This window comes from Helianthus annuus, chromosome 5, assembly GCF_002127325.2.
Source record: "Helianthus annuus cultivar XRQ/B chromosome 5, HanXRQr2.0-SUNRISE, whole genome shotgun sequence".
NCBI lineage: Eukaryota > Viridiplantae > Streptophyta > Magnoliopsida > Asterales > Asteraceae > Helianthus > Helianthus annuus.
In genome coordinates this window covers 114372002-114395321 of record NC_035437.2, presented here as the reverse complement: position 1 = coordinate 114395321, position 23320 = coordinate 114372002, and the positions used below count along the sequence as shown (strand labels likewise).

Below are 23320 nucleotides of genomic sequence, written 5' to 3'. Positions count from 1 at the left end.
GCATGTTGGATCGCTTATGTGAACAATGTCCATAAAAGCGACCCACACTATCATGCTGGACCGCTTATATGAACATTGTTCATATAAGCGAACCACATTAACTTGTCTGGATCGCTTTTATGGCAGTCCGTATAAGCGGTTCCAGAACTCTATAAATAGGTGCATGGTTGTTTAATTTGTAACGGCTTGGAACTTGTAACGAAGTGCTGCCGATTTGCTTCCAGGTTGTAAACGTTGTCAGAATCAATAAAGTGAAGCATTATATTTAGTTTGAGCATCTAATTCACTGATTCCGCCTTTGAATTGGAGAAACTACTCTTCTGATCGACTCATTCAGGGTCAACGACGATCCAACAAGTGGTATCAGAGCTCAGGAAGAAGAGTTCAGCTCAAATTTGATCTGTTTTCTGTCTTCTACACCTTCTTTTTCGATTTAGACAAGTTTCCACTGTTAAAATCGGACGAATTTTTCACAGGACGTGTGTTATTGGACAATTACAAACCCTAGAAAGTTTTAGAGTGAAATTCGGACTAAAAATAGATAAAACAGGCTAAAAACTAAGGATCGCTTTTTCGAACATTCAGGATCGCTCGAAAAGAAGTTGTTTGAACCGCTCATTTGTCCAGTTTTGCATCCGGACCGCTCCAAAAACTGCCTTGAACCGCTCGAGTGTACATCCCTGGACCGCTCGAACGATCATAGTCTGGGCCGCTCATTCGTACATTAATTCATCTGGACCACTCTAAAATAAGTTTGGTCCGCTCATCTGAACATTTCCTGGTCCGCTCGAGTGACAATATCTGAACCGCTCGTATGACAAGTCTTGGTCCGCTCGTTTGAACTTATTTGGACCACTTATAGATACATTGTGTTGGTTCGCTTATTCGACTTGATTCGCTCTTTTGGTCAAAGTTACTGGTTCGCGTATCTGTCCAACCAGTTCCGCTTATTTGTCCAAATTGGTTTTCATACATACGATCAATTTGATTTCATTCAAGTGTCAAGATTATTTCACGACAACCGAGTGTTAGTGTATTTCAATTTACTTGATATTGTTTGAACTGATTAAGTTTGTTTGTTTGCTTCCAGGTTATTGATTTTCAGGAGACCAAAAATGTCGAACAATGGTGAAGAATTCTACAATACATTCTACAATGCGTTCACTTTTGAATCGTCAGATAGAAGAGCTGAGTTGAAAGAATATTCAAAAGAGATTTCGGATAATCTGAAATTCGAAAACATGTACGGAAGTCAACAGAAGCCACCAAAATTGATGAAAGTTGAAGATTATAATTGGTGGAAAAACAGGTTTGAAGGATGGGTGAAAGCTTTCGCTCCGGAAAGCTAGTTAAAGTTAGTAACTGAATATCAAGCACCAGAGAAAGCAGAGGGAGAGTTAATAGAGGAGAAAGATTTTACAGAAAAAGATGTAAAGAATGTTGTTGCTGAATACAGAATGATAACTTTGATTAAACAGTCAGTGAGAGAGGATATTATTTCACTGCTGGAACAAGAAAAAACGTCAAAGAAATTGTGGGAAGCATTGGAGAGAAAGTGTGTTGGGAGTAACGAGATTGTAAAAAACAAGAAGAAATTGTTGCGTAAAGAGTTTGAAGTGTTCAATTGCATGAAAAATGAATCTGTTTGTAAGATGTTAGAGAGATTTGGACATCTGAAAATGGAATTGGTTAGATATAAAATTGAATATTCTGAAGAATTGATGGTGGATAAATTGTTTGATGCATTGCCAAATGATCAAGATTGGCAATATTTTGCTCTTATGCTGAAGAATACAATCAAGCCAGATGATCTAAAGGTTGACTTGCTGATTGAGAGGCTTGAAAGCCATGAATTGGAGTTAAAGAGATCTAAAGTCAACAGTCCAGCGTATCAGCAGAATGTAGAGATTTATTACAGAGGAAATGTACCAAATGCTGGTTCTCCAAAAACAGCATTTTCTGCTGAAAGTTCGAAATCAGTCAACAATGAAAGTCTTCACAGTGGTTTTCACAGTGGTTCTTCTTCAAACACTTCAGATCAAACTGCTTCAAAGAATGTATTTCAATGTAATATCGCAATCGATTTAAAGAATGGGCAGAATTTCAGTGAAGAATCAGCAAAACAACAGATGGTTTTCTTAGCATCTGTACTGGAATCGTATGAAGGCCTCGTCGCAGGGAAGATTGGAAATACCAACTTGACAAAAGAAGAGTATGATCAAATAGACCCCGAAGAGATGGAATTAATGGATATCAGATGGTGCATGGCCAGTGCAGTTCGTCGAGCACAACGGTTCATGGAGATTACGGGGAGGAAGTCAATTGGAGGGCCATCTACCAAACTGGGTTTTGATAAATCCAAAGTGACATGTTTCAAATGTAAACAAAAAGGTCACTTCAAGCGCGAGTGCAGTAATTCGTATGTTGCTGAAGATTCTGAAAATTCGTTCAACGAAGACTATTACAAGAAAGCGATTTATCATCAAAATAAGTCTGAACCACCAAGGTTGAAACAGCATGAAGAAAAATCAAGGGCTCTCGCAGTCATTTATGATGATGAAGGATATGACTGGAGCAAAGAAGTTCTTCCAGAACAGGATGCTGTTGGTTATGCATTCGTGGCAAAAGATGATCATGATACATGGTGGAGAAGAGACAGTGCGCGATGGGAGATTGGCAAGCTGTATGAACCATTTCAAGAAGCACAGAGAGCCAAGAGATGGAATGAAGGGTTGGAGTGTTACTTGGATCCACAGGGGAATCTAGTGGTAGATCCGTCAAAAGTTGATTTTGATGCTGTAACTAATGTGTTTCCAAGTGAGCGTGTTTTCAACACAAAAAGGCTTTCTGATAGCAGCTATCTGCCAGAGTTGATGAACAAGTTGAGAGAAGTCTTCAAAACGAGTCTACCGAAGGTGGTAGAGATGAAGAAGAAAAAAGAAGAAGAGTTGAAGAAGATGATTGAAGAAGTAAAGACTGTTGCAAAGCTTGCTGGTGAAGAGAATCAAAAAGCTGAGGAAGAACAAAAGCCGAAAGAGATGGAAGAAAAAGTTGAGAAGATACAGGAGACAAAGGAAGCTGAGCACGCCGAAGTTTCAATCACTGAGGTATTAAAATCTTCTGGATTATCAAATGTTGAATTGGTTGTAGAAAAGGAAAACAAGTGCAGGAATTGCATTGAAAAGTGCAAAGCCTGTATTGAAAAAGAAGAAATAATCAAAACAAAAGAAAATGAAATGAACAAACTTGAAAATGCGTTAAAACTGAAATGTAAAGAAAGGATTGACACAGAGCAAAGCTTAAAATTAAAAGTTGAGAAATTAACACAGAAATGTCATGATTTTGAAAAAGAAAATAAGGTTTTGAAAGAAAAATGTGACACAAAATGTGTTGATTGCATTGAGAAAGAATCTAAGTTTCTAGAGTTACAAAAACAGTATGATTCTTTAAAATGGTCAAGTCAAAAGGTACAAGAAGCTTATGATACTTTGAAGAGCCAAGTCAAAAGTTTTGATCAGAGATTGTCTGAAACTTTAACAACCAAAGAATTGTATGAAAGACAGTTTAAAGAAAAACAAATTGAATTAAACAAGCGTGTTGATGAAATTGCTAATCTTAAACAAGTCTTGGCTGAAAAAGAAAAGATTGTTACAAAACTTCAAAGTTATCATAACTCTTCGTACATTCTCGAACGTATTTTCAATATCACACCAGATGACAAAGATACTAATGATTGTAAAAAGGGTATTGGTTCAGAGTTTCATCAGGTACCACCACCTTTGAGAGACAATCATACTTTTTATGATGAGGAAAAGGTGGCAAAGGGTTTGAACATAGTTGACCAATTACCTGAAAGTATCGATGTGACTTACACCAAATCTGATGATGCTGATGATTCAGAGGTGGTATGTACGGTGGGTGATAGTGTTTTGAAAGGAAAGTCTGAATCACAGGATGAAGATGAAGGAAATCTTTATGATGGATATCTGAAAGACACGAAATCTGAGAAGAATTTGAATGATGATTCAAAAGGATTGGTTTATACCATGATTGGATCGGACAAATTATTCTTGGATGTGGTTTTCCCGATTCAGAATGTGATTTCAGAAAAAATTGACAAAATTTTCAAGATGGTTGAAATTGAGAAGTCTGAAATGTCGAAGTTTGCTGGTAAATGTTTCAAAGGGTCTTATAACAAACCTGGTTCTACGAAGAAAAACATGAAGTCTGGTTTGGGGTATAAGAAGAAACATAATCAAAACAGAACTGAAAGGTCCAATTATCAGACAAAAATGAATTTTGTTCAAGGAAAAAGTTTCACCGAAGAAGAAAAATTCAAAATTGGAAAACAATCTAATGCAGAGTTTGAGGCTATGAAAAAGAAACAACAACAGGCAAAGGATGTTTCAAAGAAAGTATGTTTTAAATGTGATAAAATTGGACATGTTGCACGAAAGTGTCCAAATCCAAAGTCTGTTGATGTTGAGACACAGAAATCTGAGAGTGTGAAACCGAGGTCAACCAGATTTGATTCAAGACAAACTTGGCGGTATACAACAAACAAGTTTGCCTCAAATCAAAATTGGAAATCAAACCCGAACAGGTTTAATTCTAGACAGACCTGGAATTCTCACACACTCAGAATGAGAACATCATGGAGTCGGAAAACATTGGTTGGTATGACAAAACCTCAAAAGATTTGGAAACCTAAAAATGTTGTTCAAACTCAAAAGGTTCAGAAAGAAACAAATTTTTACAAAAGAGGTACTCCGAAAGGTCAAGTGTGGTCTGTTAAGAAAAGTGTTGATTTGATGAAAGATGAGAAACAGAAACAAAGTTGGAAACCAAAAACTGACACAATAAGTTCAACTTCTGCGGAGAAAACGTCTGAGTATTCAGATGTGGTTGCTTATGATGCAAATTTTCCACCGCTCAAGGCTGAAAACTTTAAGATTCAGGTTGCTAGAATCAAGGTTACACCTAGGGCTACTGAGGCCTGGGTGGACACCATGTTTGATTAAGTGGTTGGAATTGCCGGAGCTTCCTGGATTGCGAAGCATGAATCGGCATCTATCTTTATTGATTGAAATTTTTATGACAAATTGTTTGCGTATTTGATAAGGTTTGAATGTGCAGGTGCTAATTGCTGATGAAGATTGTGAGAGTGTTGCACGGGAAGAGGTTGAAGATCCCTGGTTTTGGTCAGACAGGGAGTTTGTTTGTTGTTTTGTATAAGTTTGTGTTGTGTTTGATGATTGCTAGCTGTTTGTTGGTTGTTTGTTTGTTTGGTTGATGGTTGTGACGTTTGATGTTAGTTTACTTTGAATAAGTGGTGATGGACTATGCCGAAACCCTCACGGCGGAACAAACATGATTACTCACAAGTTGAAGAACGGTTTTCTAACTGTCAAAATCAATGGGTTGTAAATCATGGGGGTACTTGATGTTATATTTTCTGCAAAACAGAGCATGAGAAGCAGAAAATGGATGGCGAGACAAAGCTATCAGTATCGGTTTGTCAAATTTCTTTAATGGTTTTGCATTTTAGGGGGAGAAAAATATTGTTAGAAAATACAAAAACATTACAAAATTTGAAAAAGCCAAAAACATGATAAAATCAAAATTTGAGTTTTGCATAAAAAGAGGAAATGATTGTACATCAGTAGACAGTTACAGTATGCTATAGAAATGTAATGATTGAATAGCATTAAGCAGTCTCACAAATGATATGCCGATAGGTTTTTATACATTTAGTAAGCTTCTTCGGGATATAAACCTAAATTCAAACTTACTTATTTTGTGGGGAACACTACTTGGATATATAGGTAACCCCTGAAATCTCGTTTGAAAGGTCTCGTATTCTGATATACTAGGTGTTTATACTCTATGATGTCTGGGGTATTATTCTGGGACTTCTGCTGAACGGTAGTTCTGACCTAGTCCCTGGCTAATACTTTATCCTGAAATGCTTGAAATATAGCATAAAGCCCTCAGCTGATTAGACAATAAAATTGATAATCATCTGTTGTAGCTGAAAAGATCCTCTAAAGGGGACATACTGCAAAGTCGAAACTGATATCTCTCTGCTGAACGGAAGTTCTGACCTGAGATCCCTCAGTTCTCGCATTTAACCCCTAATTTATGTACAGACATCATTGTAGTATTCTTACCTGTGAGACTGAATATTGGGATTCTGGATACGGGAGTATATTCAAGAGGTGGGACACATGAATGAGTTTAAGTCTTAAAACATCTAAATCGTATCCTGAATCAGTTGAAATTTGTATGAAAATTTAAATGGATCAGTATATCGACAATCTAAGTGAATTGTTTAATTCTGAGTATGATTTAAAGCTTAACGGTACTTGTGACTTGTCAAAAACTGATATGATCCTCTGTTGCATTCTCAAAACAAAAAATATTGTTTGTAAATATGTTTGTATATATTTCTTTACAGCTTTATATTTTCAGAAAATACAAAAAGATTTTGATTTCTACTTTATTTTCGATAAACCGATGTCTGAGTTGCTGAGTTTTAAAATCTAAGTATGCTGATTGTGTTTCTGAAAACAAAACGAGTTCATTAATTTGAAACTTGAAATTTCTAGAAAACTTCAAAAACAAATTTGTGATATCTTCAAGGTCATTAACTTGAACTTGAATGATAATTTGTGGGGGAGTTGAATTCTTTATATTGCCATATCTGTTAAGTTTGTTGACAGAGGAAGTGTATTAGAAAACATGTTTAATGATTTCGAAAATATTGTTACTTATCATTTGTATGAGTGATTACAGGAAAGATTCAGACTACGATCCCGAGTGCAGAGTCTAAGGGGGAGTCTGAAGATAAGTTGTAAGAGAGGAAGAGCTTGTAGCTGAAAAGCAAGGTGATGATCTCTAAAAGCACGGAAGCTTGATGAGAGGGGGAGCCTACTGATGATGAAGTTGGCAAAGATGATCAAGACTGAAGAGGTGGCATAACAGAGAATGTTCACTGAAGACTTCGTCAATATCCGAGGGGGAGTCTGTTGGTGCATTACGTCTATTGACTTCGTCTTGTATCATGTAATAGGATAGGATAGGTTAGAATAACCAGTGCACGTGGTTCGAGAAACGAGAAGTGGTAAATTAGCATTTTGGATCGCTTATGTGAACAATGTCCATAAAAGCGACCCACACTATCATGCTGGACCGCTTATATGAACATTTTTCATATAAGCGAACCACATTAACTTGTCTGGATCGCTTTTATGGCAGTCCGTATAAGCGGTTCCAGAACTCTATAAATAGGTGCATGGTTGTTTCATTTGTAACGGCTTGGAACTTGTAACGAAGTGCTGCCGATTTGCTTCCAGGTTGTAAACATTGTCAGAATCAATAAAGTGAAGCATTATATTTAGTTTGAGCATCTAATTCACTGATTCCGCCTTTGAATTGGAGAAACTACTCTTCTGATCGACTCATTCAGGGTCAACGACGATCCAACAAAGCCTTGTGTAAAGAAGCTTTGCTGATTGGCCTCTGCTGGAACAGATGCTTGTGTAGCATGTTGTGGTGCTGGTTGTTGCACTTGAACCTGAGAGACTGGGGCTTGGACATACCGAATTTGTGGGACAGGGGTTTGAACATATTGCACTGGAACAGGTGTTACAGGGTGTGCATAATGAGCAGTGTTTACATGAGCAGTAGGGGTATATTGGGATTAGTGCACAGTGTTTTCTATGTTTTGAGGTCGCGGGCTAGGATGTGTGATGATTGGTCCATTATTTTAACTTCTACATTCTCTAGCAAAGTGTCCTAGACTGTTACACTTGTAGCACTTAATTTTTTATTTATCTAACCCCACTTTTAAATTCCCATGTAACCCTGGAAATTTTCTTCCTGTTCTTTTATAAAACTTGCTGGTTCTTACATTCAGCAGTGCCAGTTGGTGCAAAATGTCCATTTCCTCCTGATCAGTGGGATCAAAGTGCTGGAGGTCATTGAGCTTAAAGGATAAGTTGTTAGAATTCTGGTTTTCTCCACTTGCTGTAAAAGCATAGTTGGGTGACTAAGAATCAGAGTTGTTAAAAGCTCCACCAGCAGTTATGTCAATGTAATTATCATAACTCTGATCCTTACTACCGCCAGATTCTTCTTGACCTAGAAGTGTTGTGTTACCAATGGGTCAAGATTGGTCAATAAAAGTCAGCGGTCAAACCAAGTCAACAAGTCAGCGGGTTCGGGTCCGCTCACTGTTCGGGTCAACGGCTCAGTCAACAGTCAAAGTTTGGTCAACATCTCGGTTCGACCATGGATTAGTTTTGGTTCAGATATGGTGCGGTTCGGATTCAGTCAAAGATGGTCAAACGGGTCAACGGCGGTCAACACAGTCAGCCGCAAGACCCGGTAAAGATTTAATCGACGCAAAATTTCTCTTTATATAGTTGTAGATTTCATACTTATACGTGACCCGAGCTTGAACCGAGTCGATTAAAAATTAGTTACATTCTAATATATTTGACAAGAATTATATACATATTGTTTGTTTGTTGAAATATTGTTGAATTTTGACAAAATAACGACACTTTAGTTGTCGGGGCCGTCCAAAAACAGAGGAAACTCTGCCCGTTTTTCGAGAAAATTTGTAAAAATTAACGTGTTTACTATAAACGAAATCTTTCAGGTTCAAACGATTTTATAAACATAGATACAAACGCTTATTTTATTTGACGACGCCTTATAAGCTACACAAAAACAAGCCGATAGCTTTTCAATAAACATGTTTACTAGATAACGGAATTCGGTATTTTTTTTAAAATAAATATAATTACTTATATTTATTTCCAACGTCTGAAACTCAGAAATCCTTTATAAATAAACATAACTATTTATGTTTATTTTAAACATCGAAACTCAGAAACGCTTTTATAAAATAAATATAGCTTTATTTCGAATATCAAACAACACGATTTTGTTTTATAAAATAAATATAGTTATATATTTATTTCAAATGCCAACCAACATGAATTCCTTTTATAAAATAAATATAGTTGTATATTTATTTCAAACACACGAATTCTCTTATAAAATAAATATAATTTTTATATTTATTACAAAACGCCTAAACGGCACATTATATAGCATACATTTCAACGTACGAGTTGTTATATGTTATTTTCTTACAACTATTTCTTACATACCCAACGACTTCTCGGGTCGATAAACGATACTTATCAAATATGACCTAATCGTTTCCAATTACTTTACAACTTAACCGTTGAATCGTTCAGTCAACGATACGGTAGAGCTCGGTGACACGTAGTTTAGTTACCGCTTTTATTTAGAAACTTATAAGATATTACATGTTAGGAATATTGTAAAATGCACGCTAGCGAGTCTCGTCTTGGAAACGACATCACGAAGTCGTAATTAACTAGCTTTGCACAAGACAATCCAGGTGAGTTCATAACCCCACCTTTTTACAGTTTTACATTTTTCTAAATGTTTTCGGGGTGGAAAGACATGCACATTTTGCAAAACCTACAAGGTTTTCAGTAAACATGAATTACATATTTTTAAACCATGTTACAAGCAAGTTTTAACAGACACAAATGGTTTACGAAAAGCTTATGTCTTATACAGGTTTTTTTCAAACAAGCGTATCTTTCGAAATATGCATACACACGAGTTCTAAACCCAGTGAGTTCATGCTCCCCCTTTGCTTTTAATTGTTTTCAGTTCTATAACTTCGGGGGTGAAGTACATGTTACAAATGTTACAATGTTTACAAATGGTATGATGAATACAAAAACTACGGAAAAAACATTCTAGATCATGTCCCGAATAGGGTACCATAAGCACCATTAATCAACGTATACATTCAGACCGCGGAACAAAAGGTTAGATCTAATGGGTTTCAGGCAACCCCACTCTTGGTCTACTTCTACCGATGAGTGCTTCTGTGTCTCAGTCAAAGTCGACCAAAATGCCTAGGTTTGGTGGCTTCCTATGTCGTGACACATGTTAGTGGCCTTGCAAACCACTAGCGATCTCAAACATTCATAGTACTCAGTTACAGATACATTCTAGATGATACATACAAACATTCATAGTTGTTGGTGCAGTTGTCTGTCGACTACATCTTCGTTCGAGTCTTAGGGCAGGGCTGATTGTATTGTGAACGAGAAACGAGAAATCTTGTATTGTATAGGGCCGCTTATAGGGTAGATGAGGTGGACCGCTTATGTGACATTATGTATATGGATCGCTCATGTGTCATAAAGCTTGGATCGCTTTTATGACATAATGAGTGGATCGCTCATATGGCATGTCCATATAAGCGATCCATAGGATCTATATATATAGAGTCCATATGAGCGGTTCCAGGGGTACAGTAAGTGTATGTGTGTGTGTGTGTAACGGCGAAGCCCTGTCCGTTTGTCTCCAAGAGCTTGTAATTTGACAGTTAATCAATACAGGAGACATTAAGTAGTGAAATCAAGCTTTACGAAGACTAGTTCAATGAATTCCGCCTCTGAATTAGTCTAAGCACTCTTCTGAACGACTCGTCAGGTCAGAAAACGATCCTACAAGTGGTATCAGAGCTCAGGAGGAAGAGTTCTTACCGTTTAGCTCGATTTTTGCTCGAAATTCTCACTTCTACACCTTCTTTTTCTGATTCGAAGAGATTTCACGGTCGAAATTTACTGAAAATCTCAAGGATTGTGCGCAATAGTACCGTGACAAACCCTGGAAAGTTTCAGATCAAAATTCGAAGTTTAAGTGGGTCAAAATTGGATTTGAAATTGTGGACCGCTCGATTGAACTGTTCTTGGACCGCTCATCCGGACGGATCTTGAACCGCTTATTCGGTCAGATTGATCTTGAACCGCTCCAAATTAACTTTGTTGAACCGCTTATTCGGACCACCTTGAACCGCTTGAACAGACCTTATCTGGACCGCTTATTTGAACTGCTTTGGACTGTTCATCTGATCAGTTGTTGTTTTGTTTTTTTAGTCAACTAGCACGTGTTGAATTTGTGAAAAAAATGACGATGGTATTTGATGAACAAGAAAACATTAAGCTAGAGGATTTTAATAATTGGTATATGAGAAATATGGATACCGATTATAAAAATGTGAGCTTGGATATTTGGACGAAAAGTTTTGAACTATTCATATGCCGAAAGGAGGAAACGTTGAACGAAATAGAAAACCGGTTTAAAATTTTAACGGACAATATGTGGCATAGGGGTATTAAGTTGTCAAATGATGAATATCTATCAAAATTGACAACTGCTTTACCTGCTAAATGGGATGAGTTTATGGTTGAACTAAAACAGAGAGATTTCTTTCCAGAACTGTTTCAACATCAGTTCTTTAATGAAGTTAGAGCAGAGTGGTATAAGGAAGAAAAGAAAAAGAGGGAATTTTTGTCTGAGATGGAAAAGAATTTAAATAAATTGGAGCTGGATGTACTCATTGAAGTTGATAGAAGAGTTTGTGGTTTTCTTGCAACAAAGAGTACTCTGAAATATGATATCAAAAGGAAATGCTATATTGATGAAAATATGAAGCCTTTTGATTTTGTTAAACTCTTTCGTGCAGGAATCGACAAGATGGAAACAAAGGATACTACAAAGATTGAAGAATCTGTAGAGTTTGGATCTTCAAGTTCTGCATCAGCATGCTTAATATGTGAACGCTTCAAGACTGAAAATGACAAACTCTTGAAGGATGCGGAAAGTTTGACATCGGAAGTCAAGAAGTTGAAAGATGAGAAGCAGACTGATGATAGTCAGATTCTTATGTTGAAGAAAAATAGTGAAAAATTGAAGATTGGAAATGACAAACTGTTAAGTAATTTGAACAGTTTGACATTTGAAAACAAGAAGTTGAAAGAAAATGTAAAGGTTTTTGAAAGCAAACAGAAATCATCAGAAAATGAAGATTTCTGGATAAAATTGGAGAACAAAAATCTCAAAGCTAATGATGTGAAACTTCAAGAACAGATAAATGTTTTAGAAAATGAAAAATCTGTCCTTGAAAACTTGAAAAATGAAAATGAAAATTCAATCAAGTCTCATCTTGAAAGAATCTCTCAGTTTGAAAAAGAAGCTGAGAATTCCAGAAGCAAGATTGATGAACTTGAGAAAAAATTGATAGGTTTTGTGACTCAATCAGACAGTTTGAATTTTCCCTGTCCAAAACCAATCAATTCTGTTCCAATGAGTGACAAAGTCACAAACTTTGACAAAGTCAAAGTTAAAGATTGTGATGAAAAATCTAATGATAAAAAAGAAAAATTTCAGAAAACTGTTCTCCAATCAACTGAAAAAGGTGAATGCTCGAAGCAAAAACCTTTGAAGAAGAAAGCAGAACAGAAACAAAAAATTAACAATGAGAAAATTGTTCAAAAAGATATTAAAAGTTCATCAGATCGTTCATCCAATCCAAAGAAAAAATTAAAAAAAGTAAAAAATGAAAATTCTAAAATTGTTGGTAATAAGTGGTGCAGGTCGGACCACAGTACTTCAAAGCCAAATCCAGCAGATTTGAGGAAGGAATATCACCAAGCCAGACAATGCTATGATCTGAGCGTTTGGTGTGAAGGTGGTATACGGTACGATAACAGAGTGTGTTACAGCTGCGGATATCACGGACACATTGCTGTTAACTGCCAATACTGGAGTTATGAAACCAGGAGATGCTATAATTGCAATATCAAAGGTCACATTGCCAGAGATTGCCCAAGGAAATCGAATGAAAGATTGAGGGCTAATTCTCAGAAATCGGCAAAGATTCTAGTCAAAGTCAAGCCCCAGGAACAGAAGGTTCTGAAACCTAAAGTTCAAGAACAGTCAATTCAGGAAAAGAAAGTGAAACTTTCACAGGGGCAGAAAGACAGACTGAGGAAGAAAAGAAAGAAAGCGAGAGAATATCTCGAAAAGATTTTGTCCTCGGGTTCACGAGACACACAGAATAAAAGTTCTGATGAATCTACTCCCTTAGTTGCAAAGACAAGCAAAAAGAATTCATCAGATACAAATCTGGGGACAAAAGAGGAGAAGAAGAAGAAGGTAACATTCTGTGGCGATGAATCTGTTTCTTCGGAAACAAAGGAGCCACATGTCGGCGATGAATCTGACTCAGTAAAGTCAGACAAGCCACATTCAGGCAATGATTCTGGATCGTCAAAGCCAGAGGAGCCATTGGTTGAGGTAAAATTGTCGAAAACACCCAAGGCTGGTCGGGCTTGGGTGGATCTTTTTAAATGAAAAACCCTGACTTTCCGGAGATCCCAAGATGGTATTGTGGATCATGAATCGGCATCTTTCTAAATCTGTTTGAGAAGTTGCAGGACTTGCCGGAACTCCCAGGTTTGTAAGCGAGGAGTAGGAATCGGCATCTTGAGAATTCAACCAAAAGATGGTAATTGGTTGAAAAACAGGTTTGAAGAAGCTTAATTGCTAAACCTACAAGTGGTTGTATAGTAGTGAATGGTATTGATCTTACAAGTGGTTAAATCAGGGTCATTAAGTTGGACTTGATTTAATTATCATTCAAGAATTTGGTAAGCAAAGTGATGATTTGAACCCCATTTTACAAAAGGTAAAAACAACTAAACTTATTTTCCAGAAAAACCATTCTGATTAAAACAAACTTAAGTGTTTTGAAATCATTATGGGAAAATAGTTTGTTGTGAGGGGGAGTTCTGATTGTTTACGCCAAGTGGATGAAGTGATTCTCATCATGTTGTCGATTTTTGTACAGTTTGTTTCAAATTTTCTTAGAAAATCAAAATTGAGACATATTTTGATTTTAGGGGGAGTAAAATTTAAAAAAAAAAATTAGAAAATTTGAAAATGTCAAAAACATTGAAAAATTGTAAAAATGACTTTTGTTGTGAAAAAGAGGAAATGATTGTAAATCAGTAGACTATCACAGCACGCTAAAGAAATGTAATGCCAAATGTGATAAACGGTCTCACTGATGATGTGACGATAGGTTTTTGTACATTTAGTAGATTTATTCGGGATATAAACCTAAAATTTCAAATTTGTGAAATTCGTGGGGAACACTACTTGGATATATAGGTAACCCCTGAAATCTCGTTTGAAAGGTCTCGTATTCTGATATACTAGGTGTTTATACTCTATGATGTCTGGGGTATTATTCCGGGACTTCTGCTGAACGGTAGTTCTGACCTAGTCCTTGGCTAATACTTTCCTCTAAATGCTTGAAACATAGCATTATAGCCCTCAGAATGATTAGACAATAAAATTGATAATCATCTGTTGTAGCTAAAAGATCCTCTAAAGGGGACACACTGCTAAGTCGAAGCTGATATCTCTCTACTGAACGGAAATTCTGACCTGAGATCCCTCAGTTCTCGCATTTTTCCCCTAATTTATATACAGACATCGTCGTAGTGTTCATACCTGTAAGACTGAATATTGGGATTCTGGATACGGGAGTATATTCAAGAGGTGGGACACATGAATTGAACTAAGTTCATAAAATACCTAAATAGTATCCTGAACAGATTGAAAATTGTATGAAAATTTAAGAGGACAAATATATCGTCAATCTACGTGAATCGTTTAGAACTTAAAACGATTAGAAGCTTAATGGTGCTTGTGATGTGTTTCAAAAACTGATATGATCCTCTTGCACAAACTCACAAAAATATGTTTGTTTTGCATTTAAATTTTTGTCTTTGCATTTACATTTCATATTTTGAAAAATCCAAAAAGATTTTCGACAACTGATGTTGAAGAGCTGATTTTCAAAATCTCAAAGGCTAAACTTGATGAACAGACAGGTTGGTTAAGTGATTTGAAATGTTTAAAATGATTCATTAGGTTGAATCAGAAATTGAGATGTTTCAAATTTGTAATCAGTGTTTAATTGTAAAAAGTATCAAATGATTAGTTGATTCATTAAGTTGAATCACAATTATTTTGGTTTGTGATAGAGTGGTTGAGTTTTGCAGGTTTCTGATCCTGTTGCTATAGATAGCCAGGAGACATATCAGAACCAGAGAAGAGCTTAAACAGAGAAAGCTAGGAGTTGATTTCAATGGTGATAACGATTTCCAGACAGAGATCCTAGCATGATGATAGGGGGAGTCTGACGAAAGTTAAAACCAGAGAAAGATCCAGGCATATGTTTTCAGGGAGAAGTTCCTGTATAGAAGATTTGATTCCAGGCTGAGTTCCTGAAGAAGACCGAACAAGATTGAAGAGCTGGGAATGATTGAAGACTCTCACTAACGATTCCGTCAACATTCAAGGGGGAGTCTGTTGGTGCAGTTGTCTGTCGACTACATCTTCGTTCGAGTCTTAGGGCAGGGCTGATTGTATTGTGAACGAGAAACGAGAAATCTTGTATTGTATAGGGCCGCTTATAGGGTAGATGAGGTGGACCGCTTATGTGACATTATGTATATGGATCGCTCATGTGTCATAAAGCTTGGATCGCTTTTATGACATAATGAGTGGATCGCTCATATGGCATGTCCATATAAGCGATCCATAGGATCTATATATATAGAGTCCATATGAGCGGTTCCAGGGGTACAGTAAGTGTATGTGTGTGTGTAACGGCGAAGCCCTGTCCGTTTGTCTCCAAGAGCTTGTAATTTGACAGTTAATCAATACAGGAGACATTAAGTAGTGAAATCAAGCTTTACGAAGACTAGTTCAATGAATTCCGCCTCTGAATTAGTCTAAGCACTCTTCTGAACGACTCGTCAAGTCAGAAAACGATCCTACAATAGTACCCAGTTACATATACATTTTACAAGTTACATACCATGTTTTCATGCAAAGTTTCCATATAACTTGACAAGAAAATGAATTTAAATTCGTCTTCTCAACCATACTTCAAAAACCAGTTATTCAAAAAGATTTATTTCAAATCTTTTACAAACAAACTATGAACTCGCTCAACTTTATGTTGATTTTTCGCATGTTTCTTTCTCAGGTTACTTTTCAAAGTTATGGCACGGTTGGAATATGAGAACCATTGAGGATTCGACTACTTAGTGGGCGTTTGATTTTCTAGAAGTCTTAGCTTATTTGCTTCTGTTGTGCAATGAAGATACCAGTCCGGTCACGCCAGCTCTGATAATTTCGGGGTGTGACAGATTGGTATTAGAGCTATAGGTTACAACGAATAGGGTTTTCTGTAGAGATACCTAGGCTCTAACCTCACTATCCTTTGGGAACTTAGAATATTAAAACCTGAATACATACAGAACGCCTAGTACTCGAATATGGTCTCCAACCATTGCCGAAAAACAAACAGTCAAGATTTTGTTTTCAAACATACGTTATTGTGGTGTTTACACACGGTACAAAAGACAGTCGCATACAGTACACAAAACTCTGAGAGTTTAGGAAACATGCATTTAAGACCTTTGGAAACTTATGTCTAAGTTCATTAAAGGTCGTCACTATGATATTTTAACTTCCCAAGCAAGTAACCTACACATAACGAAACGCTAGTGCACAGGTATACGTGAAACTTAAGCTATACATCAACGGAGGTTGAAGTACGTCACATACGACTTTCGAGGAAGCGGCAACTTGTCACGCGATCCTGCGAACGACACAAGTCATGCTAAGGAGAAGACGTACGTCTCCGCATTACCCCTAACTCATTAATGACGAATACGATATGTTTAACATTCCATGGTAAAGTCACCTAACAACTGGTCGTCACATGCAACCCCAGGTAAAGTCCTTAAATTTCTTTTATTGAAATTCCGACTTTTGCATCTAGTGAGTAGATTTTCGTATCTCTGCTCCTCTTAATGGTCATTGTATCACGATCATTTCTTTCAATATAGCGAATATTCATTTGCTTCCTTTCTTGAAAATTCGTATGTTACGCATGCATCGTTTGTTACGCATGTGGTTTCGTTTCGAATAAGCGTTTCATCAAAATTCAAATATTATTTCGTTAAATCTAATTATTGATTCGTGATTCGAGTGGCCCGCATTATTGTAATTGTTGGCTTCTTTGTTATCAAGTCAACACATTTTCTTGAAATTTCTTTTCTTTTCAAGTTACATACATGGTTTTTCGATGTGACCATGCCGAAAGTTTTCCTGTCGATACATGTATTTATTGTCGGCTTGCGCCGAAGCCAAATTCAATTGTTTGAACTTGTTCTTTACACATATTCAATTCAAGACACCATATGATGTATCGAAAACATCATATTCGAATTTGTTTTAACAAGCGTTTCATTGTTCTGAGTCGTAGTAGATTTGTTTGGTTTACGACTCCATTAAGTCGTTTGTTAACTTCGGCACCTTGTGGTGGCGTTTCACTAAATTGAAGCTTACGCTAATCTCATGCACGGATTTAATTATCTATTTATTGATTTAGATTAAATCCGCTTCAATTTATTATTGCGCTTTCATTTGACTTCAAACACAGGTGATACTTGTTTGATCACCACTATTATTGAATTATTTTTTATCACTACGACACCTTGTGGCGTCGGTAGAACTTGCAGCTTGGGCTGATCATGATCGAGCGTTTCATACAAAACAATTTCGTTTGGGCTTGTTGATTCTAAGCTTCTCCTAGCGAATGTTATTTTTTCTAACATTCATTTACATATTGTAAACGTCCATTTGGAATTCTTTTGGTCGAAATTCCTCTTTTATTGGACCCCTGTTAACTCGGTCACATTGGTGACTGTATCAGTATATCACGTTTCCTTTGACATTATTCGTATTTACTTACGCATAACGTAACTCTAAGGAGTTAACGTAGTCTAAATTTCGAGGACGAAATTTTAGTATCAGGGGGAGAATGTGACAACCGGTAATTTACGCCCTTAATTACGTGATTAACAGGCGATTAACGCGATAATAAATAGTAATTACGACGCAAATTAACTTAATTAGGGCCTCAGTAAGCTTAGGAACGTTTATGCGGTTCTACAGTGCACGTGTGACGATCTGCGGAAATACTGTTGGAAATTAAGCGGAAATAAACTAAAACCGTACGAAATACTGACAACACCGACAAATATGGATGTTACACGAATATTTTTATGCTTATGGAGTTTGGGTTGTGATATCGGGTCTCGTAGGAATTACGGGCCACTTACACATGAGATGGGTTTGTGGGCCCTGAGCCCAAGCCCAAAATCCACAAGTCTAAACCTACACATATTATATTAGAGGTTTTCATACAAAATCTGTACAAGATCTTACATGATCTTATAAAATATTACCAAAATCTCTACAAAAGATTTGGTCTCAAAAGTGGAACACACAAAATCTTACAAGATCCCTCCTAGATCTCTATAAAACACCTCATCCTCTCCTGTTTACACTCACACAAACAAAACACAGAGATTTCACTCTCTGCTCGTGATAAGAACCCCAAACCACACACACACCTCTCAGTCTCTCTCTCCCTCGCCGATGTCCGACCGCCGGTGAATCGGTGGAGCCGGTGACTCCCATCTCTCCGGCGACTCTCACCTGCAACACCCACTCCCTTTCCACCGCTGGTACACCCCCCCTTCTCTCCTCTCCGCTGATGTGTAACTAGGGACGATAACAGCCACCACCACCGTCTGGTGGTGGTGCGACGGTGGAACTAAGAGAGAAAGAGAGAGAGATTCAGAGAAAGATGGTGCGACGACAGAATCGAGTGAGGAGGACAGCAGCTTGGACAAGACAGAGAGTGAAAGAGGAATCAGAGATGTTGAGAGAGATCAGCGGCAAAGAGAGGCAGCAGAGACGCCGTTTCCGGTGACGATCTGTCGCTGGCGGCGGAGCCGCGACGGCAGTGGAGGCTCACGGTGATGGTTTCGTTCTCCGACAGGATCTACGGTAAAACCCCCACTCTGCTCTCTTTTATTTCTTTAGATTTATGATGTTGGTGATTGAAGTTGAAATAATGATGAAGATGATGCTTGTGATGTTCTGTTTGGTTCGAGTTTCGGGACCCTGGTCAGCTTTCGCGACATGGTCAAGCTCAAGTAAACATGGCCAGATTCAGTTTAGGGTTCACGTTAGCGGGTTCTTGTTCATTCAGTCCAGATTCGGATTTGGTTTTGGGGAAATATTTTGGGTTCGGGTCAAACCCGAGTGACTCGGTCAACACCCGAGTCAACTCGGTTCAACAATGGGTCAAGATTGGTCAATAAAAGTCAGCGGTCAAACCAAGTCAACAAGTCAGCGGGTTCAGGTCCGCTCACTGTTCGGGTCAACGGCTCAGTCAACAGTCAAAGTTTGGTCAACAGCTCACTTCGACCGTGGATTAGTTTTGGTTCAGATATGATACGGTTCGGATTCGGTCAAAGATGGTCAAATGGGTCAACGGCAGTCAACACAGTCAGCTGCAAGACCCGGTAAAGATTTAATCGACGCAAAATTTCTCTTTATATAGTTATAGATTTCATACTTATACGCGACCCGAGCTTGAACCGATTCAATTAAAAATTAGTTACATTCTAATATGTTTGACAAGAATTATATACATATTGTTTGTTTGTTGAAATATTGTTGAATTTTGACAAAATAACACTTTAGTTGTCGGGGTCGTCCAAAAACAGAGGAAACTCTCTGCCCGTTTTTCGAGAAAATCCGTAAAAATTAACGTGTTTTACTATAAACGAAACCTTTCGGGTTCAAACGATTTTATAAACATAGATACAAACTCGTATTTTATTTGACGAAGCCTTATAAGCTACACAAAAATAAGCCGATAGCTTTTCAATGAACATGTTTACTAGATAACGGAATTCGGTATTTTTTTTAAAATAAATATAATTACTTATATTTATTTCCAACGTCTGAAACTCGGAAATCCTTTATAAATAAACATAACTATTTATGTTTAGTTTAAACATCGAAACTCAGAAACGCTTTTCTAAAATAAATATAGCTTTATTTCGAATATTAAACAACACGATTTTGTTTTATAAAACAAATATAGTTATATATTTATTTCAAATGCCAACCAACATGAATTCCTTTTATAAAATAAATATTGTTGTATATTTATTTCAAACACATGAATTCTCTTATAAAATAAATATAATTTTTATATTTATTACAAAACTCCTAAACGGCACATTATATAGCATACATTTTAACGTACGAGTTGTTATATGTTATTTTCTTACAACTATTTGTTACATACCAAACGACTTCTCGGGTCGAAAAACGATACTTATCAAATATGACCTAATCCCTTCCAATTACTTTACAACTTAACTGTCGAATCGTTCGGTCAACGATACGGTAGAGCTCGGTGACACGTAGTTTAGTTACCGCTTTTATTTAGAAACTTATAAGATATTCCATGTTAGGAATATTGTAAAATGCACGCTAGCGAGTCTCGTCTTGGAAACAACATCACGAAGTCGTAATTAACTAGCTTTGCACAAGACAATCCAGGTGAGTTCATAACCCCACCTTTTTACAGTTTTACATTTTTCTAAATGTTTTCGGGGTGGAAAGACATGCACATTTTGCGAAACCTACAAGGTTTTCACTAAACATGAATTACATATTTCTAAACCATGTTACAAGCAAGTTTTAACAAACACAAATGGTTTACGAAAAGCTTATGTCTTATACAGGTTTTTTTCAAACAAGCGTATTTTTCGAAATATGCATACACACGAATTCTAAACCCAGTGAGTTCATGCTCCCCCTTTTCTTTTAACTATTTTTAGTTTTATAACTTCGGGGATGAAATACATGTTACAAATGTTACAATGTTTACAAATGGTATGATGAATACAAAAACTACACAAAAACATTCTAGATCATGTCCCGAATAGGGTACCATAAGCACCATTAATCAACGTATACATTCAGACCGCGGAACAAAAGGTTAGATCTAATGGGTTTCAGGCAACCCCACTCTTGGTCTACTTCTACCGATGAGTGCTTCTGTGTCTCAGTCAAAGTCGACCAAAATGCCTAGGTTTGGTGGCTTCCTATGTCGTGACACATGTTAGTGGCCTTGCAAACCACTAGCGATCTCAAACATTCATAGTACTCAGTTACAGATACATTCTAGATGATACATACAAACATTCATAGTTGTTGGTGCAGTTGTCTGTCGACTACATCTTCGTTCGAGTCTTAGGGCAGGGCTGATTGTATTGTGAACGAGAAACGAGAAATCTTGTATTGTATAGGGCCGCTTATAGGGTAGATGAGGTGGACCGCTTATGTGACATTATGTATATGGATCGCTCATGTGTCATAAAGCTTGGATCGCTTTTATGACATAATGAGTGGATCGCTCATATGGCATGTCCATATAAGCGATCCATAGGATCTATATATATAGAGTCCATATGAGCGGTTCCAGGGGTACAGTAAGTGTATGTGTGTGTGTGTGTAACGGCGAAGCCCTGTCCGTTTGTCTCCAAGAGCTTGTAATTTGACAGTTAATCAATACAGGAGACATTAAGTAGTGAAATCAAGCTTTACGAAGACTAGTTCAATGAATTCCGCCTCTGAATTAGTCTAAGCACTCTTCTGAACGACTCGTCAGGTCAGAAAACGATCCTACAAGTGGTATCAGAGCTCAGGAGGAAGAGTTCTTACCGTTTAGCTCGATTTTTGCTCGAAATTCTCACTTCTACACCTTCTTTTTCTGATTCGAAGAGATTTCACGGTCGAAATTTACTGAAAATCTCAAGGATTGTGCGCAATAGTACCGTGACAAACCCTGGAAAGTTTCAGATCAAAATTCGAAGTTTAAGTGGGTCAAAATTGGATTTGAAATTGTGGACCGCTCGATCGAACTGTTCTTGGACCGCTCATCCGGACGGATCTTGAACCGCTTATTCGGTCAGATTGATCTTGAACCGCTCCAAATTAACTTTGTTGAACCGCTTATTCGGACCACCTTGAACCGCTTGAACAGACCTTATCTGGACCGCTTATTTGAACTGCTTTGGACTGTTCATCTGATCAGTTGTTGTTTTGTTTTTTTAGTCAACTAGCACGTGTTGAATTTGTGAAAAAAATGACGATGGTATTTGATGAACAAGAAAACATTAAGCTAGAGGATTTTAATAATTGGTATATGAGAAATATGGATACCGATTATAAAAATGTGAGCTTGGATATTTGGACGAAAAGTTTTGAACTATTCATATGCCGAAAGGAGGAAACGTTGAACGAAATAGAAAACCGGTTTAAAATTTTAACGGACAATATGTGGCATAGGGGTATTAAGTTGTCAAATGATGAATATCTATCAAAATTGACAACTGCTTTACCTGCTAAATGGGATGAGTTTATGGTTGAACTAAAACAGAGAGATTTCTTTCCAGAACTGTTTCAACATCAGTTCTTTAATGAAGTTAGAGCAGAGTGGTATAAGGAAGAAAAGAAAAAGAGGGAATTTTTGTCTGAGATGGAAAAGAATTTAAATAAATTGGAGCTGGATGTACTCATTGAAGTTGATAGAAGAGTTTGTGGTTTTCTTGCAACAAAGAGTACTCTGAAATATGATATCAAAAGGAAATGCTATATTGATGAAAATATGAAGCCTTTTGATTTTGTTAAACTCTTTCGTGCAGGAATCGACAAGATGGAAACAAAGGATACTACAAAGATTGAAGAATCTGTAGAGTTTGGATCTTCAAGTTCTGCATCAGCATGCTTAATATGTGAACGCTTCAAGACTGAAAATGACAAACTCTTGAAGGATGCGGAAAGTTTGACATCGGAAGTCAAGAAGTTGAAAGATGAGAAGCAGACTGATGATAGTCAGATTCTTATGTTGAAGAAAAATAGTGAAAAATTGAAGATTGGAAATGACAAACTGTTAAGTAATTTGAACAGTTTGACATTTGAAAACAAGAAGTTGAAAGAAAATGTAAAGGTTTTTGAAAGCAAACAGAAATCATCAGAAAATGAAGATTTCTGGATAAAATTGGAGAACAAAAATCTCAAAGCTAATGATGTGAAACTTCAAGAACAGATAAATGTTTTAGAAAATGAAAAATCTGTCCTTGAAAACTTGAAAAATGAAAATGAAAATTCAATCAAGTCTCATCTTGAAAGAATCTCTCAGTTTGAAAAAGAAGCTGAGAATTCCAGAAGCAAGATTGATGAACTTGAGAAAAAATTGATAGGTTTTGTGACTCAATCAGACAGTTTGAATTTTCCCTGTCCAAAACCAATCAATTCTGTTCCAATGAGTGACAAAGTCACAAACTTTGACAAAGTCAAAGTTAAAGATTGTGATGAAAAATCTAATGATAAAAAAGAAAAATTTCAGAAAACTGTTCTCCAATCAACTGAAAAAGGTGAATGCTCGAAGCAA

At 36.9% G+C, this 23320-nt stretch overlaps 1 long non-coding RNA gene across 1 annotated transcript; it reads left to right on the top strand.

Moving 5' to 3' along the window:
- The first annotated feature begins 18237 nt into the window (after positions 1-18237).
- On the top strand, positions 18238-20393 carry LOC118492480. Its single transcript, XR_004893970.1, has 3 exons — positions 18238-18849; positions 18926-19370; positions 20334-20393. It is a non-coding gene; the product is annotated as an uncharacterized LOC118492480 (long non-coding RNA).
- The last annotated feature ends 2927 nt before the right edge of the window (positions 20394-23320 follow it).